Genomic DNA, 9,529 nt, shown 5'->3' with positions numbered 1-9,529 from the left:
CAGGGTGATATTACACGGCCCGACGTGTGCCATGTAAACGAGCGCTGATCAACGAGACGGCTCATTTGCTTGTTCATCGGCTGATTGTTGCCCTGTTTACACAGGGCAATTATTGGGAACAAGCGTTCTGTGAACGCTCCTTTGCCCGAAAATTGGCCGATGTAACATGGCCTTTACTCTCTTCCATCTGCCGCCTCTTCTACTGTCTGTAAATTAAGAAAAAGAGGGAAAGGAATAACACATGACTGTAGGATCACACTATACACAGGGTTTGTTTGTAGTCTGTAACCATGGAGACACATAGGTCTGCATAGGAGCTGCATACACAAAATGGTAGCAGATTTTTATCTATTTGCAAATTTGCTTAATTTTTTTTTTTTTTTTAGATGCATTGGAGCAATAAATATAACGGTCCCTTTAGAGGGTAACAACTGAATTGTCATGGTAATTATTACGGGTTTGTGTGTCCAGATGCAGCAGTCCAGAAACATTCATTTTGTTGCTCTGTATGAATAAAAAATTTAAATCTTCACCCCCGTGAATAAAAATGCAGTTTCCCTCCCGAACAGAGATCCTGGTACTTCAGTGTGGGATAAGTAAGGACAAGAGCCCAAGAGAGTTCCCATGGTGGTCCACACATAAACGTGTCAGGATTATAACCAATTCAGCAACAATATGATGTCTACAGATACTGACAAAACAGGGATCCAATAAGTTATAATTCAACTGGTCCAAGCCAATTATATCCTCTGAGATAATCGGTGCCACTGTTGTCTTGAAGCTGCTTATCACCTGTATCAAGGACGATTATTTAGTAACTCAGTTGATGATTTGTGCTTTAGAAAGTGCTGAGATTTCCTGCTCTGAGAGAGGCAGAAGGAGCTGCTCCGTTCACTGTTCAGGTACAGATGTATTCACATGGCTGCTGTAGAGTGAAATACGAGTAAAATGATAACTAAAATCAGGTAATTTTACATTGGTTTAAGCCTATTGCTCATGGATTATACAAACAGGGGGATGGGGAGGGGCATTTTTGTGTTTACAATCTCTTTGGATAATCTGGTTGTAATGTTGTTAATCTGCCAATTTAAGAAAATGCTATGATCTTCCCGACCACCTGTTGGTGTCTGTCTGTCCATTATCTTAATTAGAGCAAGAGCTTCTAAATCTCATTATTCAGAGAGCAGATGGGTCACAGGCTTTTAGCCGCTCGTTCACATCCTAAAAATTATGATTGTGCTCAAAGTAGAACTTTGGGAACAGGGCCGTTGGTAAAGATCTGAATTAGACAAACCTGTCCAACGATATGAGAGCGTCATCTCTATCCAATGGGGTTCATATAAAGTATAGGACAGGAAAAAGACGGGCATCCCCCTGAAATAGCTACGTTTAGGTCGGGAGAGGGTTAACTGTATTTAAAGGGACCTACACCAATGCTATACTCAACTCCCCCTCCCCCGGGTGGCTGAGATTCCAGTCTCACCTTTTTCTGAACACGCACGGAAAGTCACATCGTCGCCACCACCGCCGTTGGCATACAGGGAAGTGGCATCTTGTTCACTTATCCACCCGTTATCACTTCTTAGCAAATTTCCTGGCACGAGAAATAAGATAAAGTAAAACAAAACGTATTCATAAAAGTGAGTGACAGCGTTGCCCATAGCAACCAATTAGAAACAACTTGGATATTATCTGTCTAATAAATAGCAATATTTTTTTTATGCTAAATATAAATACTTGTCGTCCTTTCTGTCAAATTATTTTACGTTGTTTCTTTCTTAGATCTGTTTCTGGGAAAGCTGAGTGATTTTACAGTCCCTGTAAGGGTGGTCACCCAGCTTTCCTAGACTCCTGAGTGGAAAATCTGCCTTGTTAACCATTACAGCATCTATAAGGCAGGTTAACCATTTAGTCACCTGGGAAAGCTGGGTGACAACTCTTTTGCATTGTATTAGGCATTACAGTGTGCTCTATTCATACATTATTTTACAATCAAAGTTTAAGGGTATGTTCACACGAGGGCGTCCGTAACGGCTGAAATTACGGGGATGTTTCAGCCTGAAAACATCCCCGTAATTTCAGCCGTAACGGCATATGCAGGCGCTTGAACGCCGCGTCCATTACGGACGTAATTGGCGCTGCTATTCATTGGAGTCAATGAATAACGGCTCCAATTACGGCCAAAGAAGTGACAGGTCACTTCTTTGACGCGGGCGTCTATTTACGTGCCGTCATTTGACAGCGGCGCGTAAATTACGCCTCGTGTGAACAGACAAACGTCTGCCCATTGCTTTCAATGGGCAGATGTTTGTCAGCGCTATTGAGGCGCTATTTTCGGACGTTATTCGGGGCAAAAACGCCCGAATTACGTCCGTAATTAGTGCGTGTGAACATACCCTAAAGGTATCAAAGCCTGCGGGATCATAGAGGTTATGTTATCAGTGAGTGAATCCAGGGGACCGTGGGATGCAGAATCTGGGTCACTGCCTGCTGCCCGCTCATCGCACATATATTAGAAAGGTAATCCAGTGCCACAGCAGATGTCGCCATGTCTGCTGCTCTGTGGCATGACGCTTATTATTGTATGAAGTTCATTTTACTGATCCGTTTTTTAGTCTCCATTCACTTCTATGGGGATAGATCAGCGTCACTCCTGCACCTGGTGGAGATTTTTTTTTCCCCCACACCTACTGCATATAAAAAAACCTCCCTGATGTCACATTAAAGTACAGGAACCTCCATAGCATTACATTATCATTGTATCACCACACAGAAGTGGTACGAATCTGTAATACGGACGTGTCTAGGGGGCTTGAAGGATAACTAAACTTGCAAAAAAACTTTAGACTTTTCATATTGACATGTCAGAAGTTTTGATTGGGGGTCCGAGCACTGAGACCCCCACTGATCACTAAAACGAAGCTGCAGAAGCTCTCAGGTGAGCTATGTTGCCCCTTAGTTTCTCATCGCCTTTCCTCGGAACGCCGAGCGAACGGTGTACAGGCTCATAGACTTTTTGTTGAGCCCGTACTCCGCTCCGAGGAAAGACGATCAGAAACAAAGCCGCACAGCGCTCACTCGAGTGGTTTCAGTGCTCAGTTCCCCGCCGATCAAAACTTCTGACATGTCAAAAGTTTTTTCAAAGTTTAGTTACCCTTTCCATTCTATCCACAGAATATACTATAAATGTCTGATAGATTCCGGTCCCAGCTCTGGGACCCGTACCTATCTCGAGAACGGGGGTCATCTGTCCCCCACCCCACCTGGTGAGGCGGACACCACATCCAAGAGGAGAATGAATGAAGAGGTGGCGCTGGTCACGCATGTGTGTAGCTCTCTCCATTGATTCCTAGGGAAGTTACAGTTGGGTGCGGGTTCACAGCTGGGACATCTATCAGACATGTATGGCGTGTCCTGCGTATATCCTGGCGTGTCCTGTGTATATGCCATAAATGTCTTAGATGGCAATACCGCTTTTAGGCTTCGTTCACATCTGCGTCAGGGCTCCGTTCATGGGCTCCGTCTGAGCTTTCCGTCAGGGAACCCATGAACGGAATCCAAACTGAAACAAACCATAGGTTTCCGTTGCATCACCATTGATTTGAATGGTGACGGATCCGGTGCACATGGTTTCCGTTTTTCACCGTTGTGTAAGGCTGGGTTCACACGTGGCGGAATTTCACTTAAATTCCGCTGCGGACACTCCGCAGCGTTAATCCGCAGCGGAGCCGTTTGTCCATTGACTTACACTTTAATTTAGCAGTGTTCGTTTAGACGAGGCGTAAAATTCCGCTGCGGAGCATAGGCTGCGGAGCGGAATTTGGTGTCCGCAGCATGCTCTGTCTGTTGCGGAGCAGTGGCGGACTCATGGCGGAATTTCTCCATTGACTTCAATGGAGATTCTAATTTCCGCAATGAAGTCCGCAGCTGTCATGCACATGTTATGTGTGCTGCGGATCCGTCTTGCTTTTTTAACTTGACATTTCTTCATTCTGGCTGGACCTATGTATTTCTAGGTCTACAGCCAGACTGAGGAAGTCAATGGGGCTCCCGTAATGACGGGAGCGTTGCTAGGAGACGTCTGTAAATAGTCACTGTCCAGGGTGCTGAAAGAGTTAAGCGATCGGCAGGAACTGTTTCTGCACCCGGGACAGTGACTACCGATCCCAATATACATGTATCTGTAAAAAAAAATGAAGTTCATACTTACCGAGAACTCCCTGCTTCTGTCTCCAGTCCGGCCTCCCAGGATGACGTTTCAGTCTAAGTGACGGCTGCAGCCAATCACAGGCTAATAACAGGCTGCAGCGGTCACATGGACTGCCGCGTCATCCAGGGAGATCGGGCTGGATGCCGAAGGAGGGACGCGTCACCAAGACAACGGGTGGTAAGTATGAATTTCTTTGACTTTCACAAGGGAAAGTGCTGTCCCTTCTCTCTATCCTGCACTGATAGGGAGAAGGGAATTACTTTTACCGCAGTCCGCAGCAGCTAGTCCGCATCAATTTACTGCACATTTTGTGCAGATCCGCAGCAGAATCTGCAACGCAGATTCTGTGCGGCATTGATGCGGACAGTTGCGGAGGAAATCCGCCACGTGTGGTCATGCCCTAAGGGTTCCGTCGTTTTGATGGGATGAATAGCACAGTCGACTACGGTATTCATCCCATCAAAACAACGAAACCCTTACACAACAGTGACAAACGGAAACCATTTGCACCGGATCCGTCACCATTGAAATCAATGGTGATGCAAACGGAAACCTATGGTTTCCGTTTGTTTCAGTTTGGATTGCGTTCATGGGTTCCGCTGACGGAAAGCTCAGACGGAGCCCATGAATGGTGTGCTGATGCAGATGTGAACGAAGCCTAAGTTTTGGTTGACAGGCTACAATGTTGTAAAGTGGCAACTTACGATCCTATGATAAGGGTGTGTTTACATGAGCCGGTTTTGTTGAGGTTTTTCGTAACCCTTTTGGTATTTCTAGTCCCTGCCCTATTCAGTGTTTAGATGTGGACACAATAAAATGTCATCCATAATGACATGACGTTACATGACCATACACTGCCAGCTCTGCTACATCCGCAGCTTTCACAGTATATTGCTAGATAGTCCATACAACCTAGTTCTAGGTGATAACATTATTTGCGGAGGACCTGTGGAATACAATGCCCCAGTCCTGATGTGATAGTCGGCACACGTCTCCATTACTGCATGTACATAATGAGGTTGGGGTCGAGGGTTCGCCCACGTTGGAGATACAATGTTGTTTTCAAATTCATTAATGAATGGAGCCGCAAAGACAAAAGACACAATTGTAGATCCGTCTGGAAAACCTGACACATAAGTATACAATAGGGGAGAGATAATGATTGAGTCCGGCTCTGGAGATATCTCAGATAAAGTATGTCATTGTATGAGATCTATTATTGTATGAGATCTATTATTGTATGAGATCTGTTATTGTATGAGATCTATTATTGTGTGAGATCTGTTATTGTATGAGATCTATTATTGTGTGAGATCTATTATTGTATGAGATCTATTATTGTATGAGATCTATTATTGTATGAGATCTATTATTGTATGAGATCTGTTATTGTATGAGATCTATTATTGTGTGAGATCTGTTATTGTATGAGATCTATTATTGTGTGAGATCTATTATTGTATGAGATCTATTATTGTATGAGATCTATTATTGTATGAGATCTGTTATTGTATGAGATCTATTATTGTGTGAGATCTATTATTGTATGAGATCTATTATTGTATGAGATCTGTCAATGTATGAGATCTGTTATTATATGAGATCTGTCAATGTATGAGATCTGTTATTGTATGAGATCTATTATTGTATGAGATCTGTTATTGTATGAGATCTATTATTGTATGAGATCTGTCACTGTATGAGATCTGTTATGCATATTTGTTTATATTTAGTGGCTTAGGTTACATTAGTGTTCGCAGTGCGCTGTCGCCATTTCTCGTGTGCTGTATATTTGCAGTCACGGGCGTTCTTGCACCTGTATACACGTTTTGTTTCATTTTGTTGGATTGTGCTGTTCAAACTTCTGTGTTGTTTATGTGATCCATATATGTGGGGTTAGTGACTGCCTCCATTTTTTGTTCTTTCACTCCTCCCATTCTGCCCTGGGTGATTTTAATTAGTTTAATGCGGATTCTACAATCCTCAAGAATATGTAGGCTTAGTCCCAGTTCAGAGTGTATGTGCAGCGTAGGTTCCCACCTCATAGAGGTCGTCTTGTCGTGGCAGGTGGGCTCACACAATTTGATCAAAATGTGCGTTAAGAACCTCCCTATTGTAAGTAGATTCAGCAGTAATGCACATTCATTTATATTTAGTGGCTTAGGTGGCATTAGTGTTTGCAGTGCGCTGTCGCCATTTTCTTGTGTAATGTATGAGATCTGTTATTGTATGAGGTCTGTAAGGGTATCTTCACACGGCTTATTTTCGGTCCGTAAATGGCCGAAAAATCGGAAGCAGAACGCCTCCAAACATCTGCCTATTGTTTTCAATTGGAAAACGGCGTTCTGTTCCGATGGGCTGATTTTTTACTTGGCCATTTAGAAAAACGGCTGCATAAAAAAATGGCCGCGAAAAAGAAGTGCATGTCACTTCTTGGCCCGTTTTTGGAGCCGTTTTTCATTGACTCCAGAGAAAAACAGCTCCAAAAACGGCCGTAAAAAAACGCTGCGAAAATCGCAAGTGGCTTAAAAAACGTCTGAAAATCAGGAGCTGTTTTTCCCTGAAAATAGCTCCGTATTTTGAAAAGTTTTTTATTTTGTGTCCACATACCCTTATTGTATGAGATCTGTTAGGCTATGTTCACACAGAGTTTATTGACAAGTTTTTTTACGCGGAAACCGCGCCGCAAAACTCGTCAAAAACGCCCTGAAAATGCCTCCCATTGATTTCATTGGGAGGGGGAGGCGTCTTTTTCTCGCCAGCGGTAAAACCGGCTCGCAAGAGGAAGTCGGAACATGCTCTATCTTCGGGCGTTTACGCCTCTGACCTCCCATTGACATCAATGGGAGGCAGAGAAAGTGTATTTCGCTGCGTTTTATGCCTGTGGCCCTCAATGGCCACCGGCGAAAAACGCAGCGAAAATCGGCGTGCAGGGAGAGGAAAATCGGCCTCAAACTTCCAAACGGAATTTTGAGGCAGAATTTCCGCCTGCAAAAAACTCAGTGTGAACCCAGCCTAAGGGTATGTGCACACGATAACGACAATTACGGCTGAAATTACAGAGCTGTTTTCAGGAGAAAACAGCTCCTGCATTTCAGACGTAATTGCTCGTACTCGCGTTTTGGGAGGAATCAATTACGGACGTAATTTGGAGCTGTTCATTGGATTCAATGAAAAACGGCTCAAATTACGCCCCAAGAAGTGTCCTGCACTTCTTTGACGACGCTGTTATTTTACGCGCCGTCTTTTGACAGCGACGCGTAAAATTACAGGTCGTCGGCACAGAACATCGGCAAACCCATTGAAATGAATGGGCAGATGTTTGCCGACGTATTTGAGCCGTGTTTTCAGGCGTAATTCGAGGCGTAAATCGCCTCCATTACGCCTGAAAATAGGTTGTGTGAACCCAGCCTTAGGGTATGTGCACACACAAAATAAAAAAGGCGTGAAAATACGAAGCTGTTTTCAAGGGAAAACGGCTCCTAATTTTCAGCCTTTTTTTAGCAACTCGCGGTTTTTACGTCCGTATTTGTAGCTGTTTTTCTATAGAGTCAATGAAAAACGGCTCAAGAAGTGACATGCACTTCTTTTTTAAAAACGGCCGCGTGAAAAATACCCCGTGGAAACGGAATGCCGTTTTTCCCATTGAAATCACTGGGCTGATGTTTAGAGGCGTTCAGCCCCCCGTATTTTCAGCCGTTTTTTGGTGCGTTTATAGACCGAAAAATGGTAGAAAATAGCCCGTGTGAACATCCCCTTAGGGTATGTTCGCACGCTTACTAAAAAACGTCTGAAAATACGGAGCATGGGAAAACAGCTCCTGATTTTCAGACGTTTTTTAAGCCACTTGTGACTTTCACTGCGTTTTTTACGGACGTTTTTGGAGCTGTTTTTCTATAGTCAATGAAAAATGGCTCGACAAAACGTCCCAAAAAGTGACATGCACTTTTTCTCAGGCATCTTTTTACGTGGCATTTTTGGAAAACGAGGCGTAAAAAAACGCCCCGTCGGAACAGAACGCCGTATTTCCCATTAAAATCAATGGGCAGATGTTTGGAGGCGTTCCGCTTCAATTTTTTCAGGCGTTTTTCGAGGCGTAAACACCCCGAAATACGCCTGAAAACACTCCATGTCAACATACCCTCATTGTATGAGATCTGTCATTTTATTAGGTCTGATATTGTATGAGGTCTGCACAGTGTGAGAAGATGTTTCCAGGGAAGTATCTAAAACAAATCTCTAATTTAATCTGTACATAGCAACAAATGGCGATAAATTGTTTTGCACATTACGGCTCATGCGTGCAGCCACTTCTATAAATCTATAGACCTAAAAATCCCATTCACTACAGTGTAATATCTGAGACGCCACTGAGTCAGTGGGTGCAGTATAAATACGTAATACACACAAGTGATATTGGGAATAACCGTATAACGTTGGTTGCCGATAATTTCTCTGTGTAAACAGGGCAGCGATCAGCAGACGAGCGGGCAAACGCTCAATCATCTTCTGATCGTATCGTTTTAAAAAAAAATCAATATTATGGTTGTCGGCAGCACATCTTGGTGTGTAAAACGAGAGACGCGCTGCCAACATAATGTATGGGGACGAGCAATCGGAGTAACGATCACTCGTCACCATCCGTAGCTCCGTGTGACAGGAGCAAACGAGCGCCGATCAACCATGTTTCGTTGATCAGTGTTTGCTGCACCGGCCGATTGTCGTCCTATAAGGAACTCTCTAGGGACGAGCATGCTGAAAATAAATATTGGACCTCTGGTCTTGTCGGAGAATCGTGTCTCATCGACTTCACTTTTTTTCATAGTAATTTGTTCCGAAATAAGCATTCATTTTAGTTTCGCATAACCAGAGGCGATCGGTGATCTGTGAATTTTAAACTTTTCCCACAAATTATGATATAAACTTTAAATGCTGTATTAGTAAAAAAAAGCTTATGATCATGATATTCTGGACATGCTGAGCCTTGTAGTCCCACCACTTACACACCTACACCGGCGCAGTCACATTTTGTGAAACCTCCATCTTTCCAGGTAGAAAGAAACATGCTGGCAGCGACCCCAAAAAACTGGGCGGTACAAATTACCCGCCCCGCCCTTTATTATAATATAAACACACCCACTACACAACATGACCTGCAATACTCCGCCCACATTCACATCAAGACACACCCACTTCGCCAACGCCCCCACGCTCTATCCCGCCCACCTCCGCTTATCTACTCGGACGTAGCCACGCCTATCTCTACTTACCCTCTACATGCCATTGGTTCTCGCAGCTACTCACGCCTACTTCTGAACC

The sequence above is a fragment of the Rhinoderma darwinii genome, chromosome 7, assembly GCF_050947455.1.
Source record: "Rhinoderma darwinii isolate aRhiDar2 chromosome 7, aRhiDar2.hap1, whole genome shotgun sequence".
Lineage (NCBI taxonomy): Eukaryota > Metazoa > Chordata > Amphibia > Anura > Rhinodermatidae > Rhinoderma > Rhinoderma darwinii.
This window is presented reverse-complemented; position numbering follows the sequence as displayed.